Genomic DNA, 18,462 nt, shown 5'->3' on the forward strand with positions numbered 1-18,462 from the left:
ACCCTCTGCCCCTACTTTCACATAGGTCACTAAGCCTTAGGGCTCTGTCAATCTACCCTTTATTCCTCCCTTTAGTACCTCCATGAAGGTGTATGATTGACCTTTGTGTAGCCTTAACCTATGGTCCTGATACCTTTGTGTAGCTATGACAATGTATTGTATAGGTTCCCAAGTTACCTTATGTGTTTACTTATCTTACTAATCGCTCACATCTAGTGCCGTGTAAACTGATATCCTTACTTGCGTTTAATTAACCAATACAATCACATATATTCATTCATCACATAAGGATTGTAAATTAAACCCAAAACATAATATAATGAGATGTATTAACAAGAACTAAATAGACAGTAATTATGGAATACTTCTCTTTATTGATATCTTTCAGTTTAATACAGACTGCAACGGTCTACGTACTCAGTTGCAGACTTTCACCCTAGGCCTTTGTGCACTCAATTGCAGAGCCTTTACCTATACTAAGACCTGAGAGAACTTAGACTTCTCTACTCTACTTTACTACTTTGTTTTTTTAGAGAAAGATTTCGGCGAAAATCACATGGAATGTCATTTGTCGACGCGTTTCGAACCAACTAGTGTGGTTCATCGTCAGGACAAATTGTCCTGACGATGAACCACATTGGTTGGTTCGAAACGCATCGACAAATGACATTCCATTTGATTTTCGCCAAAATATTTCTCTAACTTGATATGGATCATAGAAGCCTAAACTCTATTACTTTGTTTTTTCTTCTTCTCTTTTTTCCTTAACTTAACTTAGCTTAAATCCTTTTTATACAATCCCATGGTCCGCGGACCATGTGTGGATATTTACAACCAACTTTACACTTTACAAAATAAGAGCGGACAACCATTTATGACTCTTGACACCTTCACACTCTGCAAGCACAAAATGCAGAGACTTTACAACTTTATTACAAAATTGTCCCAAAACATGGGCTTTTAGCCCCAAAAATGTCCTTTGAGGAACCCGTTTCCAACAATAGGTAGTGTGCCCAGTTAAACTATACGCCCTCCTCGCACTGAGCCACTAACGAAACCAATGGTGTTGGCACCTCATTCGTGCGGCACTTTCTCATCACTTTTCCAGCCAAAATTTGGGTGGCCACCTTCATCGCGGGCTAAGTAATACTTGAGATCAAATACCAGCACGATTTCTTGGCAATTTTGAACTTGTCATTCATCCTCTCGGTGAGGTTGCACTCACTTGTCTTTCCACCAAGTGCCTTGGCGAGATTCAGTCCTAAATGAGGCAATAATGTGATCCTATGGATTAGTATGTCAGTGATTAGTATCGGCTCACTCAACCACAAGCACTCGTCATGAATAAGACACAACAACTACTTAATGATTATCAAATTTATAGGGGTGTAGTGGTAGTGAGGCACCCATAGAAGGATCAACAACCCTGCCTTGTTTACTCTGCAAATCCATTCCACCGGCTCCATTGCAGTGACGTGAAAATCCTTGTAGAAAACTCGCTTCATGAAGGTATCAGTAGCCAGGTGGGGGAACCGCTCAATGTCCCCCAAATCCCAATCTTCAAGCTTCAGATGTGGGATGTGCACCAAGCATAGACCTTCAAATGCTATATTTTTTTGAAGCAGGGGTGTGTTTAGGAGGAGCTATCACTCATCTGGGTCCTTCGAGACCTTCACCTTGCCTTGGTGTGGAGTAATATACTCCGAAAGTTTCGAAATATGGTCTAGCCCCTCAATATCAATGTCTTCCGCTCCCTCCTCGGCCTCTAGATCTACCACTTTGCCTTTCTCTTGTGCGGTTGGATTTTCTTTTCTTTGAGCCTGTGTGGCCGCATGCTCCTTGGTGACTCACACACTGACATCGTCTTCTTCTATTTATCCTTCTTTGGCTTGTGAACCTCTCTTTTTGGTGTAGGCTTCGGCATAGGTGACCTTGGTGCCTTAGGCACTACTGCGGAAGTCTCCATACTCATGACCTTAGGGGTAGGTCCCTCGGACGCAATAATGCCCCCAATACTAGCAATCTTAGCTGGTGTAGACATGAAGCTGTTAATGAGGTTCTGATCAGGCTCAGGATACTGATCAGACACAGGGCTTGTAAGCAAATTCTCAAAGAGCTCACATAACAGACAACACAACTCAGAAATTCTTAGAATGCAAAGTGTTTGTCATTGGATGGCCACCTATAATTTATAGGCAAATTTGAATTCAAATTCAATTTTTACCCCCAAAATCCGCTCATAAATTCGAGATTGGTGGAAGATTTCCAAATATTTCACACTTGATTTCAGCCTTAAATGCCTTAAATGCTAGCTTCCCACTCCTCTTAACCGTCTTCTAGTAGTCAAATCATGAACAGTGATGGTAACGATCACTTTCTGGCTACGTTGCATGGTCTCCACCCCTATAGTGCAACTCCCTTCACACTTCTGTCGGTACTGTGACATCCTCCTATTCCACGCAGACCCCTGATCACACAGCTCAACAACCCGGGCAATGTAGTTTATAGTCCCGCACCTCCTTATAGCTTTTTGGAGCACTAAGACTGTGCTCCTACATATAGTCATCAGGTTGAATCCCTGGTGTATGGCTTCAATCAGCTGCCATTTACCTTTCTAGGAAATGGATCTCATTCAATTTCATAAGATGAACTATTCCACCATCGGTAATCTCCTTGATCACATATGGCCCGAGGCAATGCATCCGAAATTTTCCTAGAAATTTATCAAACTTGATGTCATATAATAAAAATAAATCATTTACCTTGAAGGTGCACAGTTTGATGTGCCGATCATGCCATGCCTTTTCGCGCTCCTTATGAACTTGTTGATGGAATCCAACCAAGAATCTATCTTCCTCCATCTCTGTTAGCTACGCGAGCCACTCTTCTAAGGCTTCGTGGTTTGCCATTTTTGTGAATGCTACTCTGCATAGACTAGGCACAATGTATTCCATCGGCATCACAACTTCTATGTCATAGACTAGCCTAAAGGGTGTCTATCCAGTCAGCTTCTTACAAGTAGTTATATAATCCCATAGCACTGCTGGTACGCACATGTCCCAATCATTCCTCTGCGCATTACAAACCTCTTTCAACGCATTCTCCAATATCTTATTAAATGCTTCCACATCCCATTGGCCTGAGGGTGATATGACATGCTCTTTTGATGATAAACTTGGAATTATTCCATCAACGCATTGATCGTTTCATTAAGGAAGTGCATACTGCGATCACTCATCAAAATCTTCAGGCAACTAAACATGGTCAGCACATATTCAAATAGGAACTTCGCTGCTTTTTCCCCTGTATAGCCCTTTATAGGCTATGTCTCCACCCATCTGGTCAAATACTTGGTCACGGTGATGATATACCATGCATCCATCTTCTTTCTTGTAGGCTAAATTGGTCCTACAAAATCGATTGCCCATTTCTTGAATGGCTGCAATGGTACATGCGGATTCAAAGGCAACTCATCCCTTCATGATGGCCTGACTGTTCTCTGACATGCATCACATGTCCTATAATATTCTTTCGAATCCTTATGTAATGTTGGCCACCACAACCCAGCGTGTAAAATCTTCTGCGCTTTTGCATTTCCTACAAAATGGCCTCCCACAGCTCCTCTATGAGCTATTCTAGGATACTGCTTCATTCAAAATCAAACACATAATGTCACAGTATCTCATCCGCTCCTATCTTATACAAGTGACTTGCAATAATAGAAAAATATGTCGTGTGCACCATCAATTCCTTCTTCTGTTGACTAGTATATCCTTCTGGAGCCGTTCCTGTAGTCAAGAAGGGGATACTATATGCAAAATTATTATCTGCTACGCGCACTGCAAAGAGCTGCACGTCAAGCAATCTTTCCTCCAAATTAGTAGGATCCTCTCCTGTTTCAATCTACGACAGATGATCTAGCCCTACATTCAATCATCCTAGCTTCACAATTACTTCAAAATCATATTCCTGAAAGAACAACAACCATCTGCATATTTTCCCCCTCAACACAGGCTTGTTGACTAGGTACTTTAATGCAGAATGGTCCATATACATCTTAAAGTGACCACCTAGCAAGTAACGTCTAAACTTTTGAAGTTCATACACCATATCCAACCCTTCGCGCTCTGTCATTGAATAATTCTTTTCAGCCTTCGATAGCTTCCTCCTTGCGAATGATATCGGGTGATCCAGTTCTCCTTCACCATCCTGTGTTAGTACTACTCCCAGCACAATACATGACACATCCACATGCACATGAAATTCCTTGTTCCAATCTGGGAAGACTAGGATAGGCGTGGTGACCATTTCCTCCTTTAACACATCCAGGCTCCACTGACATTCCTCATTCCAATAGAATGTAGTGTCCTTATTCAACAACTTTTCCATCAAAGTGGTAATCTGAGCATAACTCTTGATAAACTTTTGATAATAACCTATATGACCTCGTGTTGCACACATTTATTTAACACTTCTTGGTGCCTCCAAATTGATTATAACCGCGATCTTAGCTGGGTCCACCATTAATCCCTATCTGCACACTACATGACCTAGCAATATTCCGAAAGGGACACAAAATAGACACTTCTTCAGGTTTAGTGGGATCTAATACCTCCGGCATGTATCCAGCATCAAGCACAAACTAGCTACATGGCATTTCACGAGCCCAAAAATTGTCCAATAGTCAAAGTATACCTCAAAAAACTTGTGAATGAACTCTTTGAACGCCACAATGACTACGCACGAAAAGATCATCGGTGCATTCTTAAGTCCAAACAACATTACAATATACTGAAAACATCCCCACTTAATTGCAAAAGTTGTCTTACTCCTACATTCTGGTGTGATATTTATCTGATAGTCTCCAGAGAACCCATCGGTAAACGAATATGCATCCTATCCACCAACATTATCCAATACCTCATCCGTGAGCGGAGTTCGAAAGGGATCATGAATGAAAACATCATTCAGTTTTCTGAGATCTACGCAGATCATTATCTCATCCTTCTGCTTCTTTTCCTGAACTACCATAGGAATTACCCAATCGGACTCCTCCACTAGTTCAATAATAACCGCTGCCAACATCTTATCCAATTCCAAGCAGACCTTTTTCTTTTACTTAGGATTAAGGAGATATGGCCTCTGCTTCATAGGCTTTGCGTCTGGTTTCAACGTTATTTTCATCACTCCTAAATCACCTATTATCCCCTTCAAGTTTGAACACTTTGTAGGGAAAAGGTCTTGGTATTCACGGAGAAACTCAATGACCTTATCCACCATAGCATCATCCTAGTAGTCCCCTATATTCACAAACTTCAGCTCCGCCTTTGTTCCAATGTTCACTTATCTAGTTTTTAGTGACGCGATGATATTTGGATAGTCTATCTGTGGCCCCTCAACTTTGTGGTGACCTTTTTCCTCTGGGATATCCTCCTATTCTTCTTTAACGGTCACATTGTATCACTCCAGTGCATGGCGTAGCTGGGTGGTCCAATCTGGTTGAATCAAATCCAAGGGATCCTACGGGATCCCGAGGATCATTTCCTTGACCTCCTGCAGCACTTCATTGATGCACTCAAATCCATCCTTAAAGCTAAATTTCATTAGGAATCCCTTCCTCAAAATATCCCATTTGTTCATGCTGTGGCAGAGCTCTTTTTCCAGGTATGAATTCATTGGTATTACATCTAAAGTGTGACAGAATAGATGCACCCTGTTGGGCAACGGATCCCACCATAGCAGGTTTTTGGGGCTTGAAGGCCGAATTTTGGTCAAGTGTAATGTAAATACCCCGCGAAATGCGAGCATGGAGTGCAAGAGTCTAGGGTTGTCCACCCTAAGATAATGTAAATTAATGTAAAGTGTGTCGGCCTACCCATGGTCTGCGGACCATGGGATTATATAAATAAGAGTGAGGCTCTAAGTGTAAAGTCAGTCTAAGTTTTGGATGATGAATTAGCTTTGAGTCTGTATGTCCAAGTCTTGGGTTGAAGTAGTAGGAATAGGCTCTACATCTGAGTGTGCAGAGGCCTAGTAGAGTCCACAGCTGAGTGTGCGGACCCCTACAGCTGAGTGCGCAGGGCGGAGTTGGGATTGTATTTGGATAGAGAATAATAAAAGATAAGTTGATTCTGAAATATTGTGTGTCTACGCTTCTGTTATATTTATGCATCTCTTTACAGTTTTATGATTCTGCACACTTGTTATGATGTTGAATGATTAATGAGAATATTGGGCCCACACAATTAAGTTAAGATCTATAATAATAGCACAATAAGGATAAAGGATCTAGACATCACCTCTTCGTGCTCTTTACAGAGTTGCATGGAAGCAGTTGCAAAGGACAGACGACTACGCGGAGCAACGCAAGCGCGTAGGTTCAGTTCACAAACTTCCTAGACTTCATCATGACATCTCTAGGGTGTGGAAACTTGGTTCCAGCACCCTCCCATACTACCTCGGGTGAGACCTCTGTCCGCGCACTGTGCACTATTGTCGAAAGGGCTGGTAGTTTAAGGATTTGTTTGGCTAAGTCACCTCTAAACCTAGGTTAGGCCCTAATAAGCCAACAAATGGTTCCATTGCCAAGTTGGATGGTGACTTCAAGCCTTGCACTAGTGGTGCAGCCACCTGACTATCCATAGGAAGCATAGTCTCAGTGCTCCATGCAGTTGAAAGAGAGCACGGGACTATAAAAGAGTCTATATGGGAGCTGCGCAACAAGGAGGTTGCGTGTAGGATCAGTATGACACACGGGTCGCGTCCGCGCACAAGGGGCTATGCTACCGCATAGGTAGGTTGGGAAGTGACCGTTGGAGTCACTATTCATGACAAGATGTCCAATTTAAGGCAACGAGGAGCAGGTGGTGGGCAATTAAGACACAAAGTCAGAACTAGACTTGAGGTTAACTACCGCTAATCTCACATTAATGAGCTGAATAAGGGGGGAATGGTCAAATTTGAATTAAAAAAAGCCTATAAATCATAGGTGGCTCTCCATCGAACAACCCTTGGCATTTTTAGAATTTAGTTGTTGCACTACCAATTGGGTATGGAGCTGACGAATTTGGAGGCTGTGAGAGCAAGTTCAGTGTTTGATACATTGTCGAAGGAGACACAGGATTTCTTGATCTGAATGATGTCAACAACCAAGGGAGCCACCCAGAGCTCTACGCCATTGGTGGGGGATGCACTGAAAATCCCTAAATTGCCCTGGACGCCAAGGCCCAAAAAGGATCCATAAGCAGTAGGACCGGTCCATATGTCTCTGCGAGATCTGCAATTCGGTAAACTGTCTATGGAAGACAAGGGCAAGACGGTTAATATTGAGACAGATGACAGGGAGGAAGATCTTCAGGCCTTCGTATAAGAGATTGAACCAGATGAAGAAATGGAGGAAGAAATTCAGCCAGTGCGCGCTGCAGAAAAACCGCCCAAATATGTCCCTTCGCGGAAAGGGAGAGTGAAAGTACCCAAATATTTGGATGCCGTTAAGAGCTCACTCCAAACCCCATTTCTCCTAAATGGAATTATATTTGAAGGATCGGTTCTGGGTCGTGTGCCCACAACGAAATTTGAAGATTGGGACCTCGGGGACAGCGAAAAGTTCCCACAGTTGGAAACCTACCAACTCATGAAACAGAGCAAGGAGGGGTTAGTTATAGTGCTAAAGCCACAGAAATGGCTGCGTAGCATGGACGAGGTCGGGCTACTCCACCTACTATGGATTCAACACTATGATTGGGAACCAATCACGATATTCATCATCAGGCAACTTCTTTGCCTGGTGCATGATGGGTACTTGTGGTTGTAGGAGCCGATTCCCATCACAATGGAGCTTATTCATAGGATTTCTCGCCTTCCGTGTATGGGAAGGGACCCTGCGAAAATAGCTGGCCAATGTGGAGACTTGGTGCTCACATAAGCCATGAAGAATAAATACAAGTTGGAGAAGAAGCAAAGGGGTTATGTCATTACCAACATTCAAGAAAAAGGGGTGCATGTAGCCACTCAGCTGCTGGCAGGAAAAGTGATGAGAAAATGTTGTGGCAACGAGGTACCAGCAACGGTCATCGCATAGGAAGAGCAATGTGCCAAGGGGGTACAATTCAACTGGGCATAGTTCCTCTGCGAGGAGTTCTTGACAAACTGCAAGGAGGCCTAGGAGTAGGGTAAGACCTTCCACTACGCATGGTTGCTCTTAGCAATCTTGTTGGTCGCAGGGGAATTTTTGGAGGATAGTTAATTTACTCCTCTTGATCAGGACTTACTAGAGGCAACGAAATATGCGTTGCTATGGGCAACAAGAGACGTTACACGGATCTGTGAGACCAAGAACTTTTGGATACTTATGGAGGCAAGGATATGGACGGGGATCAACAAATGGACGCGCCTATCACCCACAGTATACGACAGTCTGCGGAGCTTTGCAGACTTTAAGGCAAATATGAAAAATGTGTATATCAGGGTGCAAAACGATCCAGAGTAGGGATGGACCAAACTCCCCTTCATCGTGATTGATGATGTTGTGTTCGCGGTGCTCGACTCATGGCCACCTGAGTGGCGTGCCCTGGATCTGGCAATGCACGATGAGGCAACGATACAAAGATAGAAGGATGCCGCCAAGTTGCTGGCACAACAGAAGCAGAACGAGAAATTCGCCGAGGAGGTAAGGGCTTCCTGCGAGGCAGCGAAGGATGCTACGGAGCAGACCAAGGCTGTAGACAAAGTAGCAACAACACCGACAATGGGGGAAACCACAACGCATGAGGGAAGAGGCTCAAATCTGACCATAGGATAGGGGACATACGACACTGTGGAAGGCGCGGACTTGACCATGACATCAAACAACTGAAACGATCACGCAGTATGGAACGAACAGGGCCACGGAAGAAGACCAAGGTTTCCAAATTGGATGGGGAGCCCATTACACTAACATAGGGTGATTTATATGACATTAGCGACAGATTTCATGAGGTCACCAGGGAAGTGCTCTAGGAAGCAATGGTGGAGCAGCAGAATGTGTTGGGGACCCTCAGGGCACAACTCCAGGGACTTCAGGTGCAACCGCCACAAGAAGGAACGGTAGTCACCTACAGTGCCATGGGAACATCGATAACATAGTAGCTATTGTGGACCAAAATTACTAACATCGTCGCACTGCTGGAAGGAGCACTGATAGTGGACAACATGGAGGATAGAGCCATGGTAGGTCGGATCAAGGGACTCAACCTAAACTTGGCAGCCATTCCGCGGGATATTTTATACCAGCTATAGGACGGGGTGACAGCAGAACTTTATGCTAGGGAGGGATGCACAATATAAATGCTAAGTGAACAATGAATCAACATCGAACAACTTAGCCTACAATTTGATGAAGTGGTGGCACAAAAACAGAAGTTGGAGAAGATTATACAGGAAGCATGTCGCCGCATCCCAGAACTGGAAATTGTGACAAATCTACCCATAGGAATGTGGATCCACAAATTGGCCAGTGGATTTTGTGAGGAAAAGGAGGAAGCTACGAGGATCCAACTAGATCTCAACCTGCAAATTGCTAAAATATGGTTAGAGGCGTAGCCCTCCACACCCCTAGAAGTTTGAGAATAGTGTGCCAACAATATCCAAAAGGGGCTGGAAGAAATTGAACATGTAGTGCAAAGCTACACCACCTTGTTGGAAGAATCCTTTGGGGTCCTCACAACCTTACAGGAGGACCCCACCATACAATGGTTGGAAATAGAGGCACGAGAGCTTTAAATGAAATATGATAGTGTGCGTAAGATGGCGCAGACAGTGGTCCTAACTTAGTGGCTCGCAAGGCTACAACAAGCAAAGGCATTGAAGGAGCAAGTGGACGCAGCGCGCCAAAAAGAGGCAGTACTTAAAGCATGCGTCCAGCCTTGGATTGATGAGGCCTTCCTCATCACAGCCAACATCGAAGGAAAACTCACACAAATGAAAGTGATGCATGACCTGAGACAGGGATTTGACCCTGCCAATGAGCATTCAGCGGAGTGAGTAGAGCGGATCCAGCGTATGGCAGAGTAGTGCGCTGTGGATCTTTGCACAACACAGGCATAGTTGGATGGAATTCACACAAAGATCACCGCACTAGCAGAGTGACTCGAGGATGAGTTACGATGATTGTGTTTTGGGCCTATTGGGTAGCGGATCCCCCCATAACGGGTTTTTGGGGCTTGAAGCCTGAATTTTGGTCAAGTGTATTGTAAAGACCCCATGAAATGCGGGGTGTAGAGTGCAAGAGTCTAGGGTTTTCCACCCTAAGATAATGTAAGTTAATGTAAAGTGTGTCAGCCTACCCATGATCCATGGACCATGGGATTGTATAAAAAAGAGCGAGGCCCTAAGTGTAAAGTTAGTCTAAGTTTTGGGTGATGAATTAGCTCTGAGTCTATAAGTCTGAGTCTTGGGTTGTAGTAGTAGGAAGAGGATTTACAGCTGAGTGTGCAAAGACCTAGTAGAGTCCGCAACTGAGTGTCCAGGGTGGAGTTGGGATTGTAATTGGATAGAGAATTAATAAGAGATAAGTTGATTTTGAAATATTGTGTGTCTACGCTTCTGTTATATTTATGCATCTCTTTACAGTTTTATGATTGCACGCACTTGTTATGAATGTTGAATGATTAATGAGAATATTGGGCCCACACAATTAAGTTAATATCTATAATAATAGGATATTAAGGATAAAGGATCTAGACAACAGCTCTTCGCACTCTTTACAGAGCTACGGAAGCAGTTGCACAAGTTGCGAAGGACAAACGACTGCGTGGTGTAGCGCAAGCACACAGGTTCGGTTCACGAACTTCCTAGACTTCATCAAGACATCCCTAGGGTGTGGAAACCTAGTTCCATCACCCTCTGATACTACCTCAGGTGAGACCTCAGTCTGCGCACCATGGACTATTGTCGAAAGGGCCGGTAGTTTCGGGATTTGTTTGGCTAAATCACTTCTGAACCTGGGTTAGGCCCCAATAAGCCAACATACCCACTTTGGTTGCAGTTCTGCTCCATAAGAATCAGTCGATTTTATTAAGTGATCACATGGCTCACTCCTCCCATCATATTTCTTTGTCAATCGCACTTTTGGGTGATCAAACTTTACCCTCATCATCCTTCTATATTCGTGCCATCCATCAAAATTATCTTTATGCGCACCCTACCATCTTGTAGGTGTAGCATGCAACACCAAGTCCAAGGCTTGGAAGTGATACATTTTTGGAACTTCCCTTTCAAATGCATCCAAAAATTTATCTACGTCAATTAAACCATCATAAGAAGGAAAAATCCTTACCTTCGATGATACATAGCACAGGGATTTAGCCATCATGTTACGGCACAACATAGATACTTCATGCAATCGATTTTGCTAGTGTTCCAATTCCTCATATGAATTTGATGTGGAGGAGCTTTCGTAGTCCCATGCAATACATCCATCGGCTATCAGATTCACCCAATATTGATCTCGCATCATTATCTTATAAATTTGGTCCAAATCATCATCACTTTCATAATCACGGACCGGTTCAGTATAGCGTAGTCCTTCTGCAGGGTCCAACGTTACTACTACACAGAGTGATTTCCTCTCAAATGACATTGTCCTCTTCTTAAAATTGATCACCCCATTCATGTCAATAGCCCAGTCGATCCCAAGGAGCATGAGGTAGGGATCGCTGTCATTGACAATCTCTATCACTTCAAAATCCACCAATGCGCTAACGCCTTCAATATCTACTATCACTCCCTGCAATCTTCCCATGGGAATAACCTTTTGCTGATTCACCATCCTCAATTGAATAAGAGACCATTGTAGTGCAGGTCTCCCCATTCTCTCACATGTCTGTATAGGAAAAACATTTTCATTTGACCCAAGATCCAAAATAAATTGGTCCATTTCATACTCTCCTATTTGCATGGTGAGCCTCATCTCACGCCCTATTTTTGCATTATGTTTATCAATTTTCCTAACCACGCGCGGTCCCTTTGAAGCATTTTATTTACCAACACACTTATTGATCAACTCCCATAATCCTTTCACGGCCTTGCTATCACATAGCAGTGTCATACAGGTCTCCAGAAAGGTAGTAAGCATGGAGGGATCCATTTCTTCAAACTATTTATCCTGACTCCCTAAGGTATAAGCCTCAACAAAGCTTTTCTTCGCTTCCATGAAGGTTTCTTTCGCACTCTCTAAATCAAATCCAACTTCCTTCTCTGGAGCTTTGCATCCTCATTCAATTTCTTCAGGCTGCTTTCCCTTATCTTCACTAGTCGTCATTCCACTACGTAGCAAAATATTCATATTAGGATCCTCTTCGCGGGGTTCAACTCTCATCATCTGCAGGTTCTAGGTAGGTTGTTGAGGCTGCATCACCTTTTTTCACATCTTAGCTATTAATACAGGGCACTCTTCTGTCGCGTGGTCAAACTGAGTATAGTATCGACACAACAGACGCATCAGGTTCGTATATTTTCGTGCATAGTTTCCTAGACCTCCACAATTGTAGCAAATAACTTGTCCCTAACATTTCACAGGTCCTCCTCAGCCTCAGCCTCATGCATGCTGTGATATTCTCCTCGTGCTCCCCCAGTGCCTTGATACGGAGGCCAAGTTTCTATCTACATTCGATATGTGGGCATTATTTCCATCATTAGTTCATAGCTACGGCATTTACACTCATCGTGACCCATTGATTTGCAGAAGTTGCATAAGAGTTTTTCGATAACTGTACGAATTTCTATGGCAAGTGACAATTGTCTGTCACATGTTTTCCAACTACCTGACAGATAGCACACCACAGCGCAGGCTCCATACTTGGCCTTGCTTGAGCTGCTGGCCTCAGAGGCATTGACCCTCCTCCTACAACATAATTCATAAGGAAAGGGCAATGATATTTATCATGCCCTTGACTATTACATTTCAAACACCAAACTTCTTTGCACACCTCTAGCCGAGCTGCTCTATCATTCTTGAGACTTTGGAACTCTAGGCAAAGGTTCTGCAACTCTGTGTGAATCTGTTGAACTCCCAAAGTAGCATCTTGAATTGGTGTCTCATGCAATCACATTGTAATCTCCAGGGATTCTACCTGGTTCCAATATTTTTCTATGATAAAGAAACCCTTAGATGAGGTAGGAGCAAAGACACAAACCATTTGTGGTGCTTCCCATCTATAAGATTCATGTTAGCTTCACAGATCTTGCATTTTAGTCTCTGATCAAGCTCCTAGGGTGTCTCACCTAGCTTCATCGTGATTTCCTTGAATCCAATGATTGATTATACTTCAGACTTGAGTTTACTGAATTCCTTATTCAGCATAGTTTGAATGTCTTCCATGTAGTTGTCGAGTTATTGGTGCATTACTTAATGTTCCACATTAATGCATGATCCTATAAAGTAGTAACCAACGTTGCTTTCTTCATCTGATCATCTGTAATGTTTTCGGATTGTCAAACAACCTACACAACAAACTAAAATTGGTCCAGGTCCTCATTTCCCAAGCCCTTGAAAATGGGCAACTTCAATGTATTCGCCATATTGAATGGTGGTGGAGGTGGTGGCGATGTGGGCGAAGGTGTATGCTATGTAGGTGAAGATGGAGGTTGTGTGGTTGGATGGGGTATTCGTGGGAACCATTGCCTTATTAATTGGATAGCGCTCTCCGATGAAGCCTTTGCTGCTCCTTCATCATCACTCAGAGGAGGCTCAATCAACAGGTTATATTGAAGACATGTTCTCCTTTTTTCCCTGAATAACTTTCCACTTCACCTAGCTCCAAACATCAAGGTAATTGCATAACCCACTTTTCACACAAGAGCATTTTAATCGAAATATTCAAGGATCTCAAATACTTACCTCGTGGTCCCTTGAAGAAGTGTTGTTGTAGCTGATCAAGGTATCAATCGTGAATTTTGTTACAAATCCTCTAATGAAACGATCAAGCCAGTGATCGACAACACATACGATCTTATCTTCAGAGGCTCCTAATCTCTACACTAGCTCCGGGGTCCACACTATTGGACCGTCAAGCCTCCACCTTCCCTGGTCATCTACAAATTTAGCAATCCACTTGTATAGCTCAATCGGGAAGGAACATAAGAAAATTTTGTGTATCTCTCTGTACAGATACTTTTCCAACCACTATTCTTCCTTCAATCGCAGATCTATTGTCTTACTCTGCCAATTCGTGGATCTTCCTATCCAACCAATTTCCAATTTCCTTCTTAGTTGGATTCCAGTGATGCAACATCACACATCTCTTTATGCATATCTAGGTCCTGACAATGAAACCATTTGTTGGCTTAGTGGGTCCTGACCTAGGTTCAGAGATGAGCTTTCCAAAAGAATCCCTACACTACTTGCCCTTTCGGCATTAATCCATGGAGCATGGACTAAAGTCTCACTCGAAGCAGTATGGGGGGATGCTGGAACCAAGTTTCCGCACCCAAAGATGGTTGTAATGTCGTTTTATACCCGTAATCTACCTTCACATAGATTGATAAGCCCTTAAGGCTTATCGATATAACTTCCCTTTACCAGCGTTAGACATTCATGAAGGTCTACGAGTGTCTTTCGCAGACCTTAAACAGGTGAATCAACCACTTATGTTCCTCTATGATTGATCCTACTTCTATATTTACCCAGATCGGCTTAAGTATCTGATAACTTTAACATGAATTAAGATATTCTTTTTGTAAATAGATATTATTACTTGCGTTCTTATAACAATGTAAAATATGTAGAATCACGCAAAAATATAGTATTAAATCATAATCCCATTAATCATCGTAACATAAACGCATTCATTCATAGCAGAAGTAAATGGAAAAAACACAGATGTTTCTGGAATAATATCTTTATTAATACTTTAGTTCTTCTTATAGACTCCTACCCTACGCACTCAGTTGCGGAATCTACTCTAGGCCTCTATGCACATAGCTGCAGATCCTCTCTTCTACTCTAAGACTCTTCTCTCTTCACTTCTAATGGACCATTACATTCATTCTTCACTATCTTCTCTCTTAATTGAACTGCATTAGACTCTCTAAGACTCTCCCTTTTATACAATCCCATGATCTGTGTACCAATGGTAGATCTACTAAAGACGACACAACTTACATAAAAGAAGGTAAAAACCCTTTATGACACTTAACTATCTACGCGCTCCACGACCACAAATTTCAGAGACTTTACACTTTACATAACAAAAACTTGGGCTTTCTTCCCCAAAACTTGGGCTTTTGCCCCAAAATTGACCCTAGGGGACCTTGTCCCAACACCCATAGAGAAAAGAATAGCCATGTTGATGAGCTTATCGTAGAAGCATCCACTTTTCATATGTTGGATGGAATGGTAAATGATAAAGTTAAGATGGAAGTTATCTTTAGACCTTCAGCTCCTAATAATGTTGAGAATTTGCAGGTTTTTAATGATGAAATTCATGTGGTCTGTTTCCTTAACAGCTTAGATGGGTTTGAAAATTTTAAGGCAAACTGTAGGCAGGAGGGATTTTATTTAACTACTTATGAAGATGTAGCAAATCTAATTCCCATGAATATTGTAGCCTTGGAGAAAATCTTTGATAGGCATGATGCCAGAAAGAGAATTGAAGAAAATAAAATTGATGCAGGAGAATTTATAAAAGTAAAAATTGCTACGACTAAGAATCTGAAGATTATTAAAATTGGTAAAGGTACTACTAAGGAAGAAAGGAAGAAATTGATTCATTTATTTCACGAATATAGATATGTTTTAACATTTCCTTATGATGAGTCAAAAGGTTACAAGGAAGATGTTACGGAACATACTATCCCCTCAAAGGATGAAAATGCTAAACCATTTCATAAAAGCTTAGGCAAATCAATCCTTAGTTAGCCCCCTTGGTTCAAAAAGAGCTTCAAAATATGCTCGCGGCTCAAATTATCATGAAGACTAGTCATTTGGCATGGCATTCAAATTTGATGATTGTTAGAAAGAAGAATGGATCGATTAGACTTTGTGTTGACTTTAGAAACCTTAATTTATCATGTATGAAAGATAATTATCCTTATCCTAACATGGAGACTATGTTGCAAAGGGTAACAAGCGCAGGGATGATGTCATTGTTATACATTTTCTCAGGTTACAACTAAGTATGGGTTAAGAAAAAAGATCGGCATAAGACAACTTTCACCACACCATGCAGAACGTTTGAGTATATCAGGATGCCTTTTGGGTTGATCAATGTTGAAGAAAATTTTCAAAGGGTTGTGGATTATGTATTTAAGGGTTTAATTGGTCAAATCATTGAGATTTATCAAGATTATCTAATGATGTTTTCAAAATATGGTATTAGGAATATTGATCATCTTAGATGGATACTTAACAGGTGTAGAGAGTTTGGGATTTCCTTGAATCCTGCTAAGTTTGTGTTTGGAGTAACTGAGGGGAAATTACTTGGTCACATCATTTCTAAGGATGGGATCAAGATTGATCCTAAAAGAGTTGAGGCCATTTAGAAGATTCCTTTGCCTCATAACATTAAATCCCTTCAGTCCTTCCTTGGAAAGATCAACTTTCTTAGGAGGTTTATTCCAAACTATGTGGAGATTGTTAAGCCTATTTAATGTCTCTTGAAGAATGATGCAAAGTTTATATGCAAAGATGAACGAAAGGAGGATTTTCTAGAAATCAAGGGTTCTATCGCAACCCCTATTTTAGTTAGACTAGATTACTCGAAGGAATTTATGATATTTTCTTCTACTTCAGACGATACTATAACGGGTGTTTTACTTCAAAAGAATAAGAAATATCATGAGCACCCAATTTCATTCATGACTAGATCAATTCAGATTTCTGAGTTAAATTATAGTACTATGGAAAAGCAAGCTTATGCTTTGGTTAAATCTCTTAAGAATTTCAGGACATGAGGGATATCCTAAAGTAAGTGCTTTTGTCCCACATTCTGTGATCAGATATATATTAACTCCGATGGATTTCTTAGGTACTCGAGCTAGATGGGTCACGAATATTCAAGAGTATGGTTTTGAGATTAGACCCACCAATATCATTAATGGCCAAGGATTGGCTCATATTTTGGCCGAAGGTAATGAGAAGGCATTAGGCCTAATTTTTTGGAATGATTTATCAAAAGTTTTAACTTCGCCTAAGCTTCAAAGGTTAGGAGGACATGTAAGTTTTAGATGACAATGGTACTTTTTATGCTTGCAACAATTACTTAACTGTCCTTTTAGTAGCCAAATAATAATTTCCACTTAATTTCCAATATCAATCATATTAACCAATAACCACATTGAGAGTAATTTTAAATAGAACATAAATAATAAATGTAGAAGACAAACAAAGATGACAAAACAAAGATTTGGCTCATGCAAGGGAAAAACCCTAAGTTGGGGAAAACCCTTAATCAAGTCTTATTATTATAATTATCAAATGTTCAGCAAAGAGAGAGTACAATAATACAAAGTCAAAGTCAAAATTGAATTGCCAAATCATTATCCAAAACATCCCTGCAATTTTTCTCTCAGTCAAAGTCTAGTCAAATTTCTCCAAAATGGATCATTCAAAGGAGAGAGAAACTAAACCTCTCTTGCTAGTCAAATTCAGCCCAAAAAAATCCTCCAAATTGCAGTCAAAATCATCCAAAAGATATATTTTTTCAGTCAAAATAAGCAATTTATCTTTGTGGTCAACACTGGTGAAAGTGCCGAGATCACCTCTGTTTTTGTGCCAAGTAGAAAGATGCCCAAGATATCAAACTGAAATTATGCCCAGAATGTCAATGTCAACGTTGGTCAACGCCAGTCAAAGTTGTAGACAATTTGATATTTTTGGCCTCCTGGAATTTTTTCTCCTTTCTACCACACGTGTGAAAAGATCGGCTACCCAATGAGGTGTACAAACCAATCTAGTGAAGGGAGAGAAGAATGTGTTGTGAGATGATGATGCCAAATGAGGGTGGAGGTCTCTCTTATTTATATGAATTGATGAGGGTTAAAAGACATGTTTGTTGGGCTTCATGAGCTCAAATGATGATGAGGAGGAACTTGACAATTTGTACATGTGTGGGCTTCACCTCAAAAATATATTTCCCCTTGTCCAAATTTAGTTATCTTTAGGTCGATTTTGGTCCTCTCAAAAAGAGGAATTTAATTCAATAATTATATCCATAAAATGAGTTTTCCAAAGTATAATTTGGCCTTAGTTTCCAACTTTAACACTCCCTCTCAACTAGAGATAATTCCACTTGCCAATCCATCCATCATCATGCCATCCTGTCATCATGAACAATCTCTGCATCTCATCTCATCTATGTTGAACACTGATATATATAATAAGAATAATCAACTGAGAGTGAGTCACAAGACTTTGCCACTCTCTACTGGAAAATGTCAGTCTACATAACCAAGAGTAGAACCCTAATCAGACTTGATCCCAGATCA

Source organism: Pinus tabuliformis, chromosome 5_2, assembly GCF_031772625.1.
Source record: "Pinus tabuliformis cultivar Carrire ecotype Pingquan chromosome 5_2, CPIR1, whole genome shotgun sequence".
Taxonomy (NCBI): domain Eukaryota; kingdom Viridiplantae; phylum Streptophyta; class Pinopsida; order Pinales; family Pinaceae; genus Pinus; species Pinus tabuliformis.